Source organism: Salminus brasiliensis, chromosome 24 (genome assembly GCF_030463535.1).
Source record: "Salminus brasiliensis chromosome 24, fSalBra1.hap2, whole genome shotgun sequence".
Lineage (NCBI taxonomy): Eukaryota > Metazoa > Chordata > Actinopteri > Characiformes > Bryconidae > Salminus > Salminus brasiliensis.
This window is the reverse complement of record NC_132901.1, coordinates 23,169,801-23,187,653: the sequence shown is the minus strand read 5'-3', so window position 1 is coordinate 23,187,653 and position 17,853 is coordinate 23,169,801. Positions and strand designations below refer to the sequence as shown.

Here is a 17,853-nt window from a genome sequence, read left to right as displayed (position 1 = left end):
CGCACGTTCTCCTTCCCTTCCTCTCCCGTTCGCGTGCACGCTGTGGTTCACGGAGCAGCTCAATCGTGAGTGCGCCCAGAAACCCTCAAAGTTTGTTTCTACAGATCCTCTTCTGACAGTGTCGGGAGAAACGTCGACACAAAGATGCGTGAGTGTTTTGGCATCAAAGTGCAGTTTCGTCCATGTTGATCCCTCTTTCTTAACATCTATTTCCAGGGATTCGGTTTGTATGCGATTCAAAAACAGTATATTCCTTTACCTTCTCTGCATTTTTGCAGTCATGATACATATTGTTCCAAAACACAAATCTCTGTCTTTGTTTACACACTATGAAAGGGAATGAACAGCTTCGAGTAGCAGCTGAAGGAGCTTTCAGCAGAGGATACACGAGTGTATCCATTACATCGCAAATTTTGATTTAATTATTATTTTACTTTACTACAAATACGTCCCGTCCGCGGGTGGCGACAAATAAATATTTACAGATTCCACCGAGATTTGAACTCGGATCACTGGATTCAAAGTCCAGAGTGCTAACCATTACACCATGGAACCAACTTGCAAGATGGTCACATGTATTATCCCCAGAGTTTCACTTACTAATGTTTAGATGCAAAAACCGATGCCTATTGTGCCTGTTTATTCCATTGGAATTTCAATTAGAAACATCCAAGGTTTCAAATAGCATACCTCCTGATACCTATAGGTTGAGGGTGTTAAAGGTCAGTCTCAAGCAATATGGTCGGGAGTAATCTTCACCAGAATATTCTCCACTCCACTTGCAGAGGTCCTGTTAGCAGGTGGGGCCAAAGAAATGCGTCTAGGTTCCACCGAGATTTGAACTCGGATCGCTGGATTCAGAGTCCAGAGTGCTAACCATTACACCATGGAACCACGCATGAGGCACTGGATGGAAAATCAATGTAACTATTCTAAGTATACCAGTCCAGCAGAAATTGCAACACTTTCCATTTATTTCTTACTACTTAAATTTAAACAAATAAATCCAATTAGGTTCCACCGAGATTTGAACTCGGATCACTGGATTCAGAGTCCTGAGTGCTAACCATTACACCATGGAACCTCACTTGCCTGTAACGATATTGTTTTAGGCAAGACAGCTTCTTACTCACGTAGTGTTTTATTTTTTTATGAAAAACTAAGACCTGTTGTGCCTGATATGTGACTGTCAATCAGTGTGACATGACGATTCTCAATTTGAGGCCATTCTTAATTCTCCTAAATTGTTGTCTCTTGACAGTCGCATTTTTAATATGGCTGTTCAGCTTTTCAGGGATTGGATTTGGAGAAAGCACTTGTTATATTAGTTGTGTTGAGTTATTTAAATTGGTCTGTTTTTTTTGTTTGTTTTGCAAAGAGCCAACAAGTTCGCAAAAGAGGCTGAATAATTTAGCGTAATATAGTGAATATTATTTCTTTGTTTATTGTTTCGTACAAATATACTGATTATGTCATTGGTATCTTTATGTTAAATAAATGTTCCGTTGTTTGTCAACTGAGCGTCGGGCTCGCGTTAGTTTTCTACAGCGTGATCTCTTCCTCTCGCGCACTCTTTCCCACTCCATCCACTCTCTCGCTTGCTTGCTCTTTCACTCGCACGTTCTCCTTCCCTTCCTCTCCCGTTCGCGTGCACGCTGTGGTTCACGGAGCAGCTCAATCGTGAGTGCGCCCAGAAACCCTCAAAGTTTGTTTCTACAGATCCTCTTCTGACAGTGTCGGGAGAAACGTCGACACAAAGATGCGTGAGTGTTTTGGCATCAAAGTGCAGTTTCGTCCATGTTGATCCCTCTTTCTTAACATCTATTTCCAGGGAATCGGTTTGTATGCGATTCAAAAACAGTATATTCCTTTACCTTCTCTGCATTTTTGCAGTCATGATACATATTGTTCCAAAACACAAATCTCTGTCTTTGTTTACACACTATGAAAGGGAATGAACAGCTTCGAGTAGCAGCTGAAGGAGCTTTCAGCAGAGGATACACGAGTGTATCCATTACATCGCAAATTTTGATTTAATTATTATTTTACTTTACTACAAATACGTCCCGTCCGCGGGTGGCGACAAATAAATATTTACAGGTTCCACCGAGATTTGAACTCGGATCACTGGATTCAAAGTCCAGAGTGCTAACCATTACACCATGGAACCACGCATAAGGCACTGGATGGAAAATCAATGTAACGTGAATATTCTAAGTATACCAGTCCATCAGAATTTGCAACACTTTCCATTTCTTTCTTACTACTTAAATTTAAACAAATAAATCCAACTAGGTTCCACCGAGATTTGAACTCGAATCGCTGGATTCAGAGTCCAGAGTGCTAACCATTACACCACGGAACCTCACTTGCCTGTAACGATATTGTTTTAGGCAAGACAGCTTCTTACTCACGTAGTGTTTTATTTTTTAATGAAAAACTAAGACCTGTTGTGCCTGATATGTGACGGTCAATCAGTGTGACGTGACTATTCTCAATTTGAGGCCATTCTTAATTTTCCTACATTGTTGTCTCTTGACAGTCGCATTTTTAGTATGGCTGTTCAGCTTTTCAGGGATTGCATTTGGAGAAAGCACTTGTTATATTAGTTGTGTTTTGAGTTATTTAAATTGGTCTGTTTTTTTTTTTGTTTGTTTTGCAAAGAGCCAACAAGTTCGCAAAAGAGGCTGAATAATTTAGCGTAATATAGTGAATATTATTTCTTTGTTTATTGTTTCGTACAAATATACTGATTATGTCATTGGTATCTTATTGTTAAATAAATGTTACGTTGTTTTTCAACTGAGCGTCGGGCTCGCGTTAGTTTTCTACAGCGTGATCTCTTCCTCTCGCGCACTCTTTCCCACTCCATCCACTCTCTCGCTTGCTTGCTCTTTCACTCGCACGTTCTCCTTCCCTTCCTCTCCCGTTCGCGTGCACGCTGTGGTTCACGGAGCAGCTCAATCGTGAGTGCGCCCAGAAACCCTCAAGTTTGTTTCTACAGATCCTCTTCTGACAGTGTCGGGAGAAACGTCGACACAAAGATGCGTGAGTGTTTTGGCAACAAAAGTGCAGTTTCGTCCATGTTGATCCCTCTTTCTTAACATCTATTTCCAGGGATTCGGTTTGTATGCGATTCAAAAACAGTATATTCGTTTACCTTCTCTGCATTTTTGCAGTCATGATACATATTGTTCCAAAACACAAATCTCTGTCTTTGTTTACACACTATGAAAGGGAATGAACAGCTTCGAGTAGCAGCTGAAGGAGCTTTCAGCAGAGGATACACGAGTGTATCCATTACATCGCAAATTTTGATTTAATTATTATTTTACTTTACTACAAATACGTCCCGTCCGCGGGTGGCGACAAATAAATATTTACAGGTTCCACCGAGATTTGAACTCGGATCACTGGATTCAAAGTCCAGAGTGCTAACCATTACACCATGGAACCAACTTGCATGCTGGTCACATGTATTATCCTCAGAGTTTCACTTACTAATGTTTAGATGCAAAAACCGATGCCTATTGTGCCTGTTTATTCCATTGGAATTTCAATTAGAAACATAAAGGTCAGTCTCAAGCAATATGGTCGGGAGTAATCTTCACCAGAATATTCGCCACTCCACTTGCAGAGGTCCTGTTAGCAGGTGGGGCCACAGAAATGCATCTAGGTTCCACGGAGATTTGAACTCGGATCACTGGATTCAAAGTCCAGAGTGCTAACCATTACACCATGGAACCACGCATAAGGCACTGGATGGAAAATCAATGTAACGTGACTATTCTAAGTATACCAGTCCATCAGAATTTGCAACACTTTCCATTTCTTTCTTACTACTTAAATTTAAAAAAATAAATCCAATTAGGTTCCACCGAGATTTGAACTCGAATCACTGGATTCAGAGTCCAGAGTGCTAACCATTACACCACGGAACCTCACTTACCTGTAACGATATTGTTTTAGGCAAGACAGCTTCTTACTCACGTAGTGTTTTATTTTTTAATGAAAAACTAAGACCTGTTGTGCCTGATATGTGACGGTCAATCAGTGTGACGTGACTATTCTCAATTTGAGGCCATTCTTAATTTTCCTACATTGTTGTCTCTTGACAGTCGCATTTTTAGTATGGCTGTTCAGCTTTTCAGGGATTGCATTTGGAGAAAGCACTTGTTATATTAGTTGTGTTTTGAGTTATTTAAATTGGTCTGTTTTTTTTTTTTTTGTTTGTTTTGCAAAGAGCCAACAAGTTCGCAAAAGAGGCTGAATAATTTAGCGTAATATAGTGAATATTATTTCTTTGTTTATTGTTTCGTACAAATATACTGATTATGTCATTGGTATCTTTATGTTAAATAAATGTTACGTTGTTTTTCAACTGAGCGTCGGGCTCGCGTTAGTTTTCTACAGCGTGATCTCTTCCTCTCGCGCACTCTTTCCCACTCCATCCACTCTCTCGCTTGCTTGCTCTTTCACTCGCACGTTCTCCTTCCCTTCCTCTCCCGTTCGCGTGCACGCTGTGGTTCACGGAGCAGCTCAATCGTGAGTGCGCCCAGAAACCCTCAAAGTTTGTTTCTACAGATCCTCTTCTGACAGTGTCGGGAGAAACGTCGACACAAAGATGCGTGAGTGTTTTGGCAACAAAAGTGCAGTTTCGTCCATGTTGATCCCTCTTCCTTAACATCTATTTCCAGGGATCTGGTTTGTATGCTATTCAAAAACAGTATATTCGTTTACCTTCTCTGCATTTTTGCAGTCATGATACATATTGTTCCAAAACACAAATCTCTGTCTTTGTTTACACACTATGAAAGGGAATGAACAGCTTCGAGCAGCAGCTGAAGGAGCTTTCAGCAGAGGATACACGAGTGTATCCATTACATCGCAAATTTTGATTCAATTATTATTTTACTTTACTACAAATACGTCCCGTCCGCGGGTGGCAACAAATAAACATTTACAGGTTCCACCGAGATTTGAACTCGGATCACTGGATTCAAAGTCCAGAGTGCTAACCATTACACCATGGAACCAACTTGCGTGCCGGTCACATGTATGATCCCCAGAGTTTCACTTACTAATGTTTAGATGCAAAAACCGATGCCTATTGTGCCTGTTTATTCCATTGGAATTTCAATTAGAAACATCCAAGGTTTTAAATAGCATACCTCCTGATACCTATAGGTTGAGGGTGTTAAAGGTCAGTCTCAAGCAATATGGTCGGGAGTAATCTTCACCAGAATATTCGCCACTCCACTTGCAGAGGTCCTGTTAGCAGGTGGGGCCACAGAAATGCATCTAGGTTCCACGGAGATTTGAACTCGGATCACTGGATTCAAAGTTCAGAGTGCTAACCATTACACCATGGAACCACGCATAAGGCACTGGATGGAAAATCAATGTAACGTGACTATTCTAAGTATACCAGTCCATCAGAATTTGCAACACTTTCCATTTCTTTCTTACTACTTAAATTTAAACAAATAAATCCAATTAGGTTCCACCGAGATTTGAACTCGAATCACTGGATTCAGAGTCCAGAGTGCTAACCATTACACCACGGAACCTCACTTGCCTGTAACGATATTGTTTTAGGCAAGACAGCTTCTTACTCACGTAGTGTTTTATTTTTTCATGAAAAACTAAGACCTGTTGTGCCTGATATGTGACGGTCAATCAGTGTGACGTGACTATTCTCAATTTGAGGCCATTCTTAATTTTCCTACATTGTTGTCTCTTGACAGTCGCATTTTTAGTATGGCTGTTCAGCTTTTCAGGGATTGCATTTGGAGAAAGCACTTGTTATATTAGTTGTGTTTTGAGTTATTTAAATTGGTCTGTTTTTTTTTTTGTTTGTTTTGCAAAGAGCCAACAAGTTCGCAAAAGAGGCTGAATAATTTAGCGTAATATAGTGAATATTATTTCTTTGTTTATTGTTTCGTACAAATATACTGATTATGTCATTGGTATCTTTATGTTAAATAAATGTTACGTTGTTTTTCAACTGAGCGTCGGGCTCGCGTTAGTTTTCTACAGCGTGATCTCTTCCTCTCGCGCACTCTTTCCCACTCCATCCACTCTCTCGCTTGCTTGCTCTTTCACTCGCACGTTCTCCTTCCCTTCCTCTCCCGTTCGCGTGCACGCTGTGGTTCACGGAGCAGCTCAATCGTGAGTGCGCCCAGAAACCCTCAAAGTTTGTTTCTACAGATCCTCTTCTGACAGTGTCGGGAGAAACGTCGACACAAAGATGCGTGAGTGTTTTGGCATCAAAGTGCAGTTTCGTCCATGTTGATCCCTCTTTCTTAACATCTATTTCCAGGGATTCGGTTTGTATGCGATTCAAAAACAGTATATTCCTTTACCTTCTCTGCATTTTTGCAGTCATGATACATATTGTTCCAAAACACAAATCTCTGTCTTTGTTTACACACTATGAAAGGGAATGAACAGCTTCGAGTAGCAGCTGAAGGAGCTTTCAGCAGAGGATACACGAGTGTATCCATTACATCGCAAATTTTGATTTAATTATTATTTTACTTTACTACAAATACGTCCCGTCCGCGGGTGGCGACAAATAAATATTTACAGGTTCCACCGAGATTTGAACTCGGATCACTGGATTCAAAGTCCAGAGTGCTAACCATTACACCATGGAACCACGCATAAGGCACTGGATGGAAAATCAATGTAACGTGAATATTCTAAGTATACCAGTCCATCAGAATTTGCAACACTTTCCATTTCTTTCTTACTACTTAAATTTAAACAAATAAATCCAACTAGGTTCCACCGAGATTTGAACTCGAATCGCTGGATTCAGAGTCCAGAGTGCTAACCATTACACCACGGAACCTCACTTGCCTGTAACGATATTGTTTTAGGCAAGACAGCTTCTTACTCACGTAGTGTTTTATTTTTTAATGAAAAACTAAGACCTGTTGTGCCTGATATGTGACGGTCAATCAGTGTGACGTGACTATTCTCAATTTGAGGCCATTCTTAATTTTCCTACATTGTTGTCTCTTGACAGTCGCATTTTTAGTATGGCTGTTCAGCTTTTCAGGGATTGCATTTGGAGAAAGCACTTGTTATATTAGTTGTGTTTTGAGTTATTTAAATTGGTCTGTTTTTTTTTTTGTTTGTTTTGCAAAGAGCCAACAAGTTCGCAAAAGAGGCTGAATAATTTAGCGTAATATAGTGAATATTATTTCTTTGTTTATTGTTTCGTACAAATATACTGATTATGTCATTGGTATCTTTATGTTAAATAAATGTTACGTTGTTTTTCAACTGAGCGTCGGGCTCGCGTTAGTTTTCTACAGCGTGATCTCTTCCTCTCGCGCACTCTTTCCCACTCCATCCACTCTCTCGCTTGCTTGCTCTTTCACTCGCACGTTCTCCTTCCCTTCCTCTCCCGTTCGCGTGCACGCTGTGGTTCACGGAGCAGCTCAATCGTGAGTGCGCCCAGAAACCCTCAAGTTTGTTTCTACAGATCCTCTTCTGACAGTGTCGGGAGAAACGTCGACACAAAGATGCGTGAGTGTTTTGGCAACAAAAGTGCAGTTTCGTCCATGTTGATCCCTCTTTCTTAACATCTATTTCCAGGGATTCGGTTTGTATGCGATTCAAAAACAGTATATTCGTTTACCTTCTCTGCATTTTTGCAGTCATGATACATATTGTTCCAAAACACAAATCTCTGTCTTTGTTTACACACTATGAAAGGGAATGAACAGCTTCGAGTAGCAGCTGAAGGAGCTTTCAGCAGAGGATACACGAGTGTATCCATTACATCGCAAATTTTGATTTAATTATTATTTTACTTTACTACAAATACGTCCCGTCCGCGGGTGGCGACAAATAAATATTTACAGGTTCCACCGAGATTTGAACTCGGATCACTGGATTCAAAGTCCAGAGTGCTAACCATTACACCATGGAACCAACTTGCATGCTGGTCACATGTATTATCCTCAGAGTTTCACTTACTAATGTTTAGATGCAAAAACCGATGCCTATTGTGCCTGTTTATTCCATTGGAATTTCAATTAGAAACATAAAGGTCAGTCTCAAGCAATATGGTCGGGAGTAATCTTCACCAGAATATTCTCCACTCCACTTGCAGAGGTCCTGTTAGCAGGTGGGGCCACAGAAATGCATCTAGGTTCCACGGAGATTTGAACTCGGATCGCTGGATTCAGAGTCCAGAGTGCTAACCATTACACCATGGAACCACGCATGAGGCACTGGATGGAAAATCAATGTAACGTGACTATTCTAAGTATACCAGTCCAACAGAATTTGCAACACTTTCCATTTATTTCTCACTACTTAAATTTAAACAAATGAATCCAATTAGGTTCCACCGAGATTTGAGTGCTAACCATTACACCATGGAACCAACTTGCATGCTGGTCACATGTATTATCCCCAGAGTTTCACTTACTAATGTTTAGATGCAAAAACCGATGCCTATTGTGCCTGTTTATTCCATTGGAATTTCAATTAGAAACATCCAATGTTTCAAATAGCATACCTCCTGATACCTATAGGTTAAGGGTGTTAAAGGTCAGTCTCAAGCAACGTGGTCGGGAGTAATCTTCACCAGAATATTCTCCACTCCACTTGCAGAGGTCCTGTTAGCAGGTGGGGCCACAGAAATGCATCTAGGTTCCACGGAGATTTGAACTCGGATCGCTGGATTCAGAGTCCAGAGTGCTAACCATTACACCATGGAACCACGCATGAGGCACTGGATGGAAAATCAATGTAACGTGACTATTCTAAGTATACCAGTCCAGCAGAATTTGCAACACTTTCCATTTATTTCTCACTACTTAAATTTAAACAAATGAATCCAATTAGGTTCCACCGAGATTTGAACTCGGATCGCTGGATTCAGAGTCCAGAGTGCTAACCATTACACCACGGAACCTCACTTGCCTGTAACGATATTGTTTTAGGCAAGACAGCTTCTTACTCACGTAGTGTTTTATTTTTTCATGAAAAACTAAGACCTGTTGTGCCTGATATGTGACGGTCAATCAGTGTGACGTGACTATTCTCAATTTGAGGCCATTCTTAATTTTCCTACATTGTTGTCTCTTGACAGTCGCATTTTTAGTATGGCTGTTCAGCTTTTCAGGGATTGGATTTGGAGAAAGCACTTGTTATATTAGTTGTGTTGAGTTATTTAAATTGGTCTGTTTTTTTTTTTTGTTTGTTTTGCAAAGAGCCAACAAGTTCGCAAAAGAGGCTGAATAATTTAGCGTAATATAGTGAATATTATTTCTTTGTTTATTGTTTCGTACAAATATACTGATTATGTCATTGGTATCTTTATGTTAAATAAATGTTCCGTTGTTTGTCAACTGAGCGTCGGGCTCGCGTTAGTTTTCTACAGCGTGATCTCTTCCTCTCGCGCACTCTTTCCCACTCCATCCACTCTCTCGCTTGCTTGCTCTTTCACTCGCACGTTCTCCTTCCCTTCTTCTCCCGTTCGCGTACACGCTGTGGTTCATGGAGCAGCTCAATCGTGAGTGCGCCCAGAAACCCTCAAAGTTTGTTTCTACAGATCCTCTTCTGACAGTGTCGGGAGAAACGTCGACACAAAGATGCGTGAGTGTTTTGGCAACAAAAGTGCAGTTTCGTCCATGTTGATCCCTCTTTCTTAACATCTATTTCCAGGGATTCGGTTTGTATGCGATTCAAAAACAGTATATTCGTTTACCTTCTCTGCATTTTTGCAGTCATGATACATATTGTTCCAAAACACAAATCTCCGTCTTTGTTTACACACTATGAAAGGGAATAAACAGCTTCGAGTAGCAGCTGAAGGAGCTTTCAGCAGAGGATACACGAGTGTATCCATTACATCGCAAATTTTGATTTAATTATTATTTTACTTTACTACAAATACGTCCCGTCCGCGGGTGGCGACAAATAAATATTTACAGGTTCCACTGAGATTTGAACTCGGATCACTGGATTCAAAGTCCAGAGTGCTAACCATTACACCATGGAACCAACTTGCATGCTCGTCACATGTATTATCCCCAGAGTTTCACTTACTAATGTTTAGATGCAAAAACCGATGCCTATTGTGCCTGTTTATTCCATTGGAATTTCAATTAGAAACATCCAATGTTTCAAATAGCATACCTCCTGATACCTATAGGTTGAGGGTGTTAAAGGTCAGTCTCAAGCAATACGGTCGGGAGTAATCTTCACCAGAATATTCTCCACTCCACTTGCAGAGGTCCTGTTAGCAGGTGGGGCCACAGAAATGCGTCTAGGTTCCACCGAGATTTGAACTCGGATCGCTGGATTCAGAGTCCAGAGTGCTAACCATTACACCATGGAACCTCACTTGCCTGTAACGATATTGTTTTAGGCAAGACAGCTTCTTACTCACGTAGTGTTTTATTTTTTCATGAAAAACTAAGACCTGTTGTGCCTGATATGTGACGGTCAATCAGTGTGACGTGACTATTCTCAATTTGAGGCCATTCTTAATTTTCCTACATTGTTGTCTCTTGACAGTCGCATTTTTAGTATGGCTGTTCAGCTTTTCAGGGATTGGATTTGGAGAAAGCACTTGTTATATTAGTTGTGTTGAGTTATTTAAATTGGTCTGTTTTTTTTTTGTTTGTTTTGCAAAAAGCCAACAAGTTCGCAAAAGAGGCTGAATAATTTAGCGTAATATAGTGAATATTATTTCTTTGTTTATTGTTTCGTACAAATATACTGATTATGTCATTGGTATCTTTATGTTAAATAAATGTTACGTTGTTTTTCAACCGAGCGTCGGGCTCGCGTTAGTTTTCTACAGCGTGATCTCTTCCTCTCGCGCAGTCTTTCCCACTCCATCCACTCTCTCGCTTGCTTGCTCTTTCACTCGCACGTTCTCCTTCCCTTCCTCTCCCGTTCGCGTGCACGCTGTGGTTCATGGAGCAGCTCAATCGTGAGTGCGCCCAGAAACCCTCAAAGTTTGTTTCTACAGATCCTCTTCTGACAGTGTCGGGAGAAACGTCGCCACAAAGATGCGTGAGTGTTTTGGCAACAAAAGTGCAGTTTCGTCCATGTTGATCCCTCTTTCTTAACATCTATTTCCAGGGATTCGGTTTGTATGCGATTCAAAAACAGTATATTCGTTTACCTTCTCTGCATTTTTGCAGTCATGATACATATTGTTCCAAAACACAAATCTCTGTCTTTGTTTACACACTATGAAAGGGAATGAACAGCTTCGAGTAGCAGCTGAAGGAGCTTTCAGCAGAGGATACACGAGTGTATCCATTACATCGCAAATTTTGATTTAATTATTATTTTACATTACTACAAATACGTCCCGTCCGCGGGTGGCGACAAATAAATATTTACAGGTTCCACCGAGATTTGAACTCGGATCACTGGATTCAAAGTCCAGAGTGCTAACCATTACACCATGGAACCAACTTGCATGCTGGTCACATGTATTATCCTCAGAGTTTCACTTACTAATGTTTAGATGCAAAAACCGATGCCTATTGTGCCTGTTTATTCCATTGGAATTTCAATTAGAAACATCCAAGGTCTTAAATAGCATACCTCCTGATACCTATAGGTTGAGGGTGTTAAAGGTCAGTCTCAATCAATATGGTCGGGAGTAATCTTCACCAGAATATTCTCCACTCCACTTGCAGAGGTCCTGTTAGCAGGTGGGGCCACAGAAATGCATCTAGGTTTCCTTCGAGACTTGATTCAGAGTCCAGAGTGCTAACCATTACACCATGGAGCCACGCATTAGGCACTGGGTGGAAAATCAATGTAACGTGACTATTCTAAGTATACCAGTCCAGCAGAATTTGCAACACTTTCCATTTATTTCTTACTACTTAAATTTAAACAAATTAATCCAATTAGGTTCCACTGAAATTTGAACTCGGATCACTGGATTCAGAGTCCAGAGTGCTAACCATTACACCATGGAACTACGCATAAGGCACTGGTATTTTTAAGTATACCAGTCCATCAGAATTTGCAACACTTTCCATTTATTTCTTACTACTTAAATTTAAACAAATAAATCCAATTAGGTTCCACCGAGATTTGAACTCGGATCGCTGGATTCAGAGTCCAAAGTGCTAACCATTACACCATGGGACCTCACTTGCCTGTAACGATATTGTTTTAGGTAAGACAGCTCACGTAGTGTTTAATTTTTTAATGAAAAACTAAGACCTGTTGTGCCTGATATGTGACGGTCAATCAGTGTGACGTGACTATTCTCAATTTGAGGCCATTCTTAATTTTCCTACATTGTTGTCTCTTGACAGTCGCATTTTTAGTATGGCTGTTCAGCTTTTCAGGGATTGGATTTGGAGAAAGCACTTGTTATATTAGTTGTGTTGAGTTATTTAAATTGGTCTGTTTTTTTTTTTTGTTTGTTTTGCAAAGAGCCAACAAGTTCGCAAAAGAGGCTGAATAATTTAGCGTAATATAGTGAATATTATTTCTTTGTTTATTGTTTCGTACAAATATACTGATTATGTCATTGGTATCTTTATGTTAAATAAATGTTCCGTTGTTTGTCAACTGAGCGTCGGGCTCGCGTTAGTTTTCTACAGCGTGATCTCTTCCTCTCGCGCACTCTTTCCCACTCCATCCACTCTCTCGCTTGCTTGCTCTTTCACTAGCACGTTCTCCTTCCCTTCTTCTCCCGTTCGCGTACACGCTGTGGTTCATGGAGCAGCTCAATCGTGAGTGCGCCCAGAAACCCTCAAAGTTTGTTTCTACAGATCCTCTTCTGACAGTGTCGGGAGAAACGTCGACACAAAGATGCGTGAGTGTTTTGGCAACAAAAGTGCAGTTTCGTCCATGTTGATCCCTCTTCCTTAACATCTATTTCCAGGGATCTGGTTTGTATGCGATTCAAAAACAGTATATTCGTTTACCTTCTCTGCATTTTTGCAGTCATGATACATATTGTTCCAAAACACAAATCTCTGTCTTTGTTTACACACTATGAAAGGGAATGAACAGCTTCGAGTAGCAGCTGAAGGAGCTTTCAGCAGAGGATACACGAGTGTATCCATTACATCGCAAATTTTGATTTAATTATTATTTTACTTTACTACAAATACGTCCCGTCCGCGGGTGGCGACAAATAAATATTTACAGGTTCCACCGAGATTTGAACTCGGATCACTGGATTCAAAGTCCAGAGTGCTAACCATTACACCATGGAACCAACTTGCATGCTGGTCACATGTATTATCCCCAGAGCTTCACTTACTAATGTTTAGATGCAAAAACCGATGCCTATTGTGCCTGTTTATTCCATTGGAATTTCAATTAGAAACATCCAATGTTTCAAATAGCATACCTCCTGATACCTATAGGTTGAGGGTGTTAAAGGTCAGTCTCAAGCAATATGGTCGGGAGTAATCTTCACCAGAATATTCTCCACTCCACTTGCAGAGGTCCTGTTAGCAGGTGGGGCCACAGAAATGCATCTAGGTTCCACCGAGACTTGATTCAGAGTCCAGAGTGCTAACCATTACACCATGGAGCCACGTATTAGGCACTGGGTGGAAAATCAATGTAACGTGACTATTCTAAGTATACCAGTCCAGCAGAATTTGCAATACTTTCCATTTATTTCTTACTACTTAAATTTAAACAAATTAATCCAATTAGGTTCCACCGAAATTTGAACTCGGATCGCTGGATTCAGAGTCCAGAGTGCTAACCATTACACCATGGAACCACGCATAAGGCACTGGTATTTTTAAGTATACCAGTCCATCAGAATTTGCAACACTTTCCATTTATTTCTTACTACTTAAATTTAAACAAATAAATCCAATTAGGTTCCACCGAGATTTGAACTCGGATCGCTGGATTCAGAGTCCAGAGTGCTAACCATTACACCATGGGACCTCACTTGCCTGTAACGATATTGTTTTAGGTAAGACAGCTGACGTAGTGTTTAATTTTTTAATGAAAAACTAAGACCTGTTGTGCCTGATATGTGACGGTCAATCAGTGTGACGTGACTATTCTCAATTTGAGGCCATTCTTAATTTTCCTACATTGTTGTCTCTTGACAGTCGCATTTTTAGTATGGCTGTTCAGCTTTTCAGGGATTGGATTTGGAGAAAGCACTTGTTATATTAGTTGTGTTGAGTTATTTAAATTGGTCTGTTTTTTTTTTGTTTGTTTTGCAAAGAGCCAACAAGTTCGCAAAAGAGGCTGAATAATTTAGCGTAATATAGTGAATATTATTTCTTTGTTTATTGTTTCGTACAAATATACTGATTATGTCATTGGTATCTTTATGTTAAATAAATGTTACGTTGTTTTTCAACTGAGCGTCGGGCTCGCGTTAGTTTTCTACAGCGTGATCTCTTCCTCTCGCGCACTCTTTCCCACTCCATCCACTCTCTCGCTTGCTTGCTCTTTCACTCGCACGTTCTCCTTCCCTTCCTCTCCCGTTCGCGTGCAGGCTGTGGTTCATGGAGCAGCTCAATCGTGAGTGCGCCCAGAAACCCTCAAAGTTTGTTTCTACAGATCCTCTTCTGACAGTGTCGGGAGAAACGTCGACACAAAGATGCGTGAGTGTTTTGGCAACAAAAGTGCAGTTTCGTCCATGTTGATCCCTCTTTCTTAACATCTATTTCCAGGGATTCGGTTTGTATGCGATTCAAAAACAGTATATTCGTTTACCTTCTCTGCATTTTTGCAGTCATGATACATATTGTTCCAAAACACAAATCTCCGTCTTTGTTTACACACTATGAAAGGGAATAAACAGCTTCGAGTAGCAGCTGAAGGAGCTTTCAGCAGAGGATACACGAGTGTATCCATTACATCGCAAATTTTGATTTAATTATTATTTTACTTTACTACAAATACGTCCCGTCCGCGGGTGGCGACAAATAAATATTTACAGGTTCCACTGAGATTTGAACTCGGATCACTGGATTCAAAGTCCAGAGTGCTAACCATTACACCATGGAACCAACTTGCATGCTGGTCACATGTATTATCCCCAGAGTTTCACTTACTAATGTTTAGATGCAAAAACCGATGCCTATTGTGCCTGTTTATTCCATTGGAATTTCAATTAGAAACATCCAATGTTTCAAATAGCATACCTCCTGATACCTATAGGTTGAGGGTGTTAAAGGTCAGTCTCAAGCAATACGGTCGGGAGTAATCTTCACCAGAATATTCTCCACTCCACTTGCAGAGGTCCTGTTAGCAGGTGGGGCCACAGAAATGCGTCTAGGTTCCACCGAGATTTGAACTCGGATCGCTGGATTCAGAGTCCAGAGTGCTAACCATTACACCATGGAACCACGCATGAAGCACTGGATGGAAAATCAATGTAACGTGACTATTCTGAGTATACCAGTCCAGCAGAATTTGCAACACTTTCCATTTATTTCTTACTACTTAAATTTAAACAAATAAATCCAATTAGGTTCCACCGAGATTTGAACTCGGATCGCCGGATTCAGAGTCCAGAGTGCTAACCATTACACCATGGGACCTCACTTGTCTGTAACGATATTGTTTTAGGTAAGACAGCTCACGTAGTGTTTAATTTTTTAATGAAAAACTAAGACCTGTTGTGCCTGATATGTGACGGTCAATCAGTGTGACCTGACAATTCTCAATTTGAGGCCATTCTTATTTTTCCTGCATTTTTCTCTTGTTTTCTCTTGTTTTCTCAAGTTTTCTCATGACAGTCGCATTTTTAGTATGGCTGTTCAGCTTTTCAGGGATTGCATTTGGAGAAAGCACTTGTTATATTAGTTGTGTTGAGTTATTTAAATTGGTCTGTTTTTTTTTTTTTTTTTTTTGCAAAGAGCCAACAAGTTCGCAAAAGAGGCTGAATAATTTAGCGTAATATAGTGAATATTATTTCTTTGTTTATTGTTTCGTACAAATATACTGATTATGTCATTGGTATCTTTATGTTAAATAAATGTTCCGTTGTTTGTCAACTGAGCGTCGGGCTCGCGTTAGTTTTCTACAGCGTGATCTCTTCCTCTCGCGCACTCTTTCCCACTCCATCCACTCTCTCGCTTGCTTGCTCTTTCACTCGCACGTTCTCCTTCCCTTCCTCTCCCGTTCGCGTGCACGCTGTGGTTCATGGAGCAGCTCAATCGTGAGTGCGACCAGAAACCCTCAAAGTTTGTTTCTACAGATCCTTTTCTGACAGTGTAGGGAGAAACGTCGACACAAAGATGCTTGAGTGTTTTGGCAACAAAAGTGCAGTTTCGTCCATGTTGATCCCTCTTCCTTAACATCTATTTCCAGGGATCCGGTTTGTATGCGATTCAAAAACAGTATATTCGTTTACCTTCTCTGCATTTTTGCAGTCATGATACATTTTGTTCCAAAATACAAATCTCTATCTTTGTTTACACACTATGAAAGGCAATGAACAGCTTCGAGCAGCAGCTGAAGGAGCTTTCAGCAGAGGATACACGAGTGTATCCATTACATCGCAAAGTTTGATTTAATTATTATTTTACTTTACTACAAATACGTCCCGTCCGCGGGTGGCAACAAATAAATATTTACCGGTTCCACCGAGATTTGAACTCGGATCACTTGATTCAAAGTCCAGAGTGCTAACCATTACACCATGGAACCAACTTGCATGCTGGTCACATGTATTATCCCCAGAGTTTTACTTACTAATGTTTAGATGCAAAAACCGATGCCTATTGTGCCTGATTATTCCATTGGAATTTCAATTAGAAACATCCAATGTTTCAAATAGCATACCTCCAGATACCCCTAGGTTGAGGGTGTTAAAGGTCAGTCTCAAGCAATATGGTCGGGAGTAATCTTCACCAGAATATTCTCCACTCCACTTGCAGAGGTCCTGTTAGCAGGTGGGGCCACAGAAATGCATCTAGGTTCCACCGAGATTTGAACTCGGATCGCTGGATTCAGAGTCCAGAGTGCTAACCATTACACCATGGAACCACGCATGAGACATTGGATGGAAAATCAATGTAACGTGACTATTCTAAGTCTACCAGTTCAGCAGAAATTGCAACACTTTCCATTTATTTCTTACTACTTAAATTTAAACAAATAAATCCAATTAGGTTCCACCGAGATTTGAACTCGGATCGCTGGATTCAGAGTCCAGAGCGCTAACCTTTACACCATGGAACCTCACTTGCCTGTAACGACATTGTTTTAGGCAAGACAGCTTCTTACTCACGTAGTGTTTTATTTTTTAATGAAAAACTAAGACCTGTTGTGCCTGATATGTGACGGTCAATCAGTGTGACATGACTATTCTCAATTTGAGGCCATTCTTAATTTTCCTACATTGTTGTCTCTTGACAGTCGCATTTTTAGCATGGCTGTTCAGCTTTTCAGGGATTGGATTTGGAGAAAGCACTTGTTATATTAGTTGTGTTGAGTTATTTAAATTGGTCTGTTTTTTTTGTTTGTTTTGCAAAGAGCCAACAAGTTCGCAAAAGAGGCTGAATAATTTAGCGTAATATATTGAATATTATTTCTTTGTTTATTGTTTCGTACAAATATACTGATTATGTCATTGGTATCTTTATGTTAAATAAATGTTCCGTTGTTTGTCAACTGAGCGTCGGGCTCGCGTTAGTTTTCTACAGCGTGATCTGTTCCTCTCGCGCACTCTTTCCCACTCCATCCACTCTCTCGCTTGCTTGCTCTTTCACTCGCACGTTCTCCTTCCCTTCCTCTCCCGTTCGCATACACGCTGTGGTTCATGGAGCAGCTCAATCGTGAGTGCGCCCAGAAACCCTCAAAGTTTGTTTCTACTGATCCTCTTCTGACAGTGTCGGGAGAAACGTC

General features: G+C 40.5%; 28 non-coding genes across 28 annotated transcripts; all 28 read right to left on the bottom strand.

Moving 5' to 3' along the window:
• Positions 1-483: 483 nt before the first annotated feature.
• Positions 484-555, bottom strand: trnaq-uug (transfer RNA glutamine (anticodon UUG)). The gene has a single exon. It is a non-coding gene; the product is annotated as a tRNA-Gln (tRNA).
• A 267-nt stretch (positions 556-822) lies between these two features.
• Positions 823-894, bottom strand: trnaq-cug (transfer RNA glutamine (anticodon CUG)). The gene has a single exon. It is a non-coding gene; the product is annotated as a tRNA-Gln (tRNA).
• A 118-nt stretch (positions 895-1,012) lies between these two features.
• Positions 1,013-1,084, bottom strand: trnaq-cug (transfer RNA glutamine (anticodon CUG)). The gene has a single exon. It is a non-coding gene; the product is annotated as a tRNA-Gln (tRNA).
• A 1,014-nt stretch (positions 1,085-2,098) lies between these two features.
• trnaq-uug (transfer RNA glutamine (anticodon UUG)) lies at positions 2,099-2,170 on the bottom strand. Its single transcript has one exon. It is a non-coding gene; the product is annotated as a tRNA-Gln (tRNA).
• A 123-nt stretch (positions 2,171-2,293) lies between these two features.
• On the bottom strand, positions 2,294-2,365 carry trnaq-cug (transfer RNA glutamine (anticodon CUG)). The gene has a single exon. It is a non-coding gene; the product is annotated as a tRNA-Gln (tRNA).
• Positions 2,366-3,384: 1,019 nt separating this feature from the next.
• trnaq-uug (transfer RNA glutamine (anticodon UUG)) lies at positions 3,385-3,456 on the bottom strand. The gene has a single exon. It is a non-coding gene; the product is annotated as a tRNA-Gln (tRNA).
• Positions 3,457-3,674: 218 nt separating this feature from the next.
• On the bottom strand, positions 3,675-3,746 carry trnaq-uug (transfer RNA glutamine (anticodon UUG)). The gene has a single exon. It is a non-coding gene; the product is annotated as a tRNA-Gln (tRNA).
• A 123-nt stretch (positions 3,747-3,869) lies between these two features.
• On the bottom strand, positions 3,870-3,941 carry trnaq-cug (transfer RNA glutamine (anticodon CUG)). Its single transcript has one exon. It is a non-coding gene; the product is annotated as a tRNA-Gln (tRNA).
• A 1,023-nt stretch (positions 3,942-4,964) lies between these two features.
• Positions 4,965-5,036, bottom strand: trnaq-uug (transfer RNA glutamine (anticodon UUG)). Its single transcript has one exon. It is a non-coding gene; the product is annotated as a tRNA-Gln (tRNA).
• Positions 5,037-5,303: 267 nt separating this feature from the next.
• trnaq-uug (transfer RNA glutamine (anticodon UUG)) lies at positions 5,304-5,375 on the bottom strand. Its single transcript has one exon. It is a non-coding gene; the product is annotated as a tRNA-Gln (tRNA).
• Positions 5,376-5,498: 123 nt separating this feature from the next.
• On the bottom strand, positions 5,499-5,570 carry trnaq-cug (transfer RNA glutamine (anticodon CUG)). The gene has a single exon. It is a non-coding gene; the product is annotated as a tRNA-Gln (tRNA).
• Positions 5,571-6,589: 1,019 nt separating this feature from the next.
• trnaq-uug (transfer RNA glutamine (anticodon UUG)) lies at positions 6,590-6,661 on the bottom strand. Its single transcript has one exon. It is a non-coding gene; the product is annotated as a tRNA-Gln (tRNA).
• Positions 6,662-6,784: 123 nt separating this feature from the next.
• On the bottom strand, positions 6,785-6,856 carry trnaq-cug (transfer RNA glutamine (anticodon CUG)). Its single transcript has one exon. It is a non-coding gene; the product is annotated as a tRNA-Gln (tRNA).
• Positions 6,857-7,875: 1,019 nt separating this feature from the next.
• Positions 7,876-7,947, bottom strand: trnaq-uug (transfer RNA glutamine (anticodon UUG)). Its single transcript has one exon. It is a non-coding gene; the product is annotated as a tRNA-Gln (tRNA).
• Positions 7,948-8,866: 919 nt separating this feature from the next.
• Positions 8,867-8,938, bottom strand: trnaq-cug (transfer RNA glutamine (anticodon CUG)). Its single transcript has one exon. It is a non-coding gene; the product is annotated as a tRNA-Gln (tRNA).
• Positions 8,939-9,957: 1,019 nt separating this feature from the next.
• Positions 9,958-10,029, bottom strand: trnaq-uug (transfer RNA glutamine (anticodon UUG)). Its single transcript has one exon. It is a non-coding gene; the product is annotated as a tRNA-Gln (tRNA).
• Positions 10,030-10,296: 267 nt separating this feature from the next.
• On the bottom strand, positions 10,297-10,368 carry trnaq-cug (transfer RNA glutamine (anticodon CUG)). The gene has a single exon. It is a non-coding gene; the product is annotated as a tRNA-Gln (tRNA).
• A 1,017-nt stretch (positions 10,369-11,385) lies between these two features.
• trnaq-uug (transfer RNA glutamine (anticodon UUG)) lies at positions 11,386-11,457 on the bottom strand. Its single transcript has one exon. It is a non-coding gene; the product is annotated as a tRNA-Gln (tRNA).
• Positions 11,458-12,078: 621 nt separating this feature from the next.
• trnaq-cug (transfer RNA glutamine (anticodon CUG)) lies at positions 12,079-12,150 on the bottom strand. Its single transcript has one exon. It is a non-coding gene; the product is annotated as a tRNA-Gln (tRNA).
• Positions 12,151-13,162: 1,012 nt separating this feature from the next.
• Positions 13,163-13,234, bottom strand: trnaq-uug (transfer RNA glutamine (anticodon UUG)). The gene has a single exon. It is a non-coding gene; the product is annotated as a tRNA-Gln (tRNA).
• Positions 13,235-13,681: 447 nt separating this feature from the next.
• trnaq-cug (transfer RNA glutamine (anticodon CUG)) lies at positions 13,682-13,753 on the bottom strand. The gene has a single exon. It is a non-coding gene; the product is annotated as a tRNA-Gln (tRNA).
• A 101-nt stretch (positions 13,754-13,854) lies between these two features.
• On the bottom strand, positions 13,855-13,926 carry trnaq-cug (transfer RNA glutamine (anticodon CUG)). Its single transcript has one exon. It is a non-coding gene; the product is annotated as a tRNA-Gln (tRNA).
• A 1,010-nt stretch (positions 13,927-14,936) lies between these two features.
• Positions 14,937-15,008, bottom strand: trnaq-uug (transfer RNA glutamine (anticodon UUG)). The gene has a single exon. It is a non-coding gene; the product is annotated as a tRNA-Gln (tRNA).
• A 267-nt stretch (positions 15,009-15,275) lies between these two features.
• Positions 15,276-15,347, bottom strand: trnaq-cug (transfer RNA glutamine (anticodon CUG)). The gene has a single exon. It is a non-coding gene; the product is annotated as a tRNA-Gln (tRNA).
• A 123-nt stretch (positions 15,348-15,470) lies between these two features.
• Positions 15,471-15,542, bottom strand: trnaq-cug (transfer RNA glutamine (anticodon CUG)). The gene has a single exon. It is a non-coding gene; the product is annotated as a tRNA-Gln (tRNA).
• A 1,039-nt stretch (positions 15,543-16,581) lies between these two features.
• On the bottom strand, positions 16,582-16,653 carry trnaq-uug (transfer RNA glutamine (anticodon UUG)). Its single transcript has one exon. It is a non-coding gene; the product is annotated as a tRNA-Gln (tRNA).
• A 267-nt stretch (positions 16,654-16,920) lies between these two features.
• Positions 16,921-16,992, bottom strand: trnaq-cug (transfer RNA glutamine (anticodon CUG)). Its single transcript has one exon. It is a non-coding gene; the product is annotated as a tRNA-Gln (tRNA).
• Positions 16,993-17,115: 123 nt separating this feature from the next.
• Positions 17,116-17,187, bottom strand: trnaq-cug (transfer RNA glutamine (anticodon CUG)). Its single transcript has one exon. It is a non-coding gene; the product is annotated as a tRNA-Gln (tRNA).
• Between the last annotated feature and the right edge of the window lie 666 nt (positions 17,188-17,853).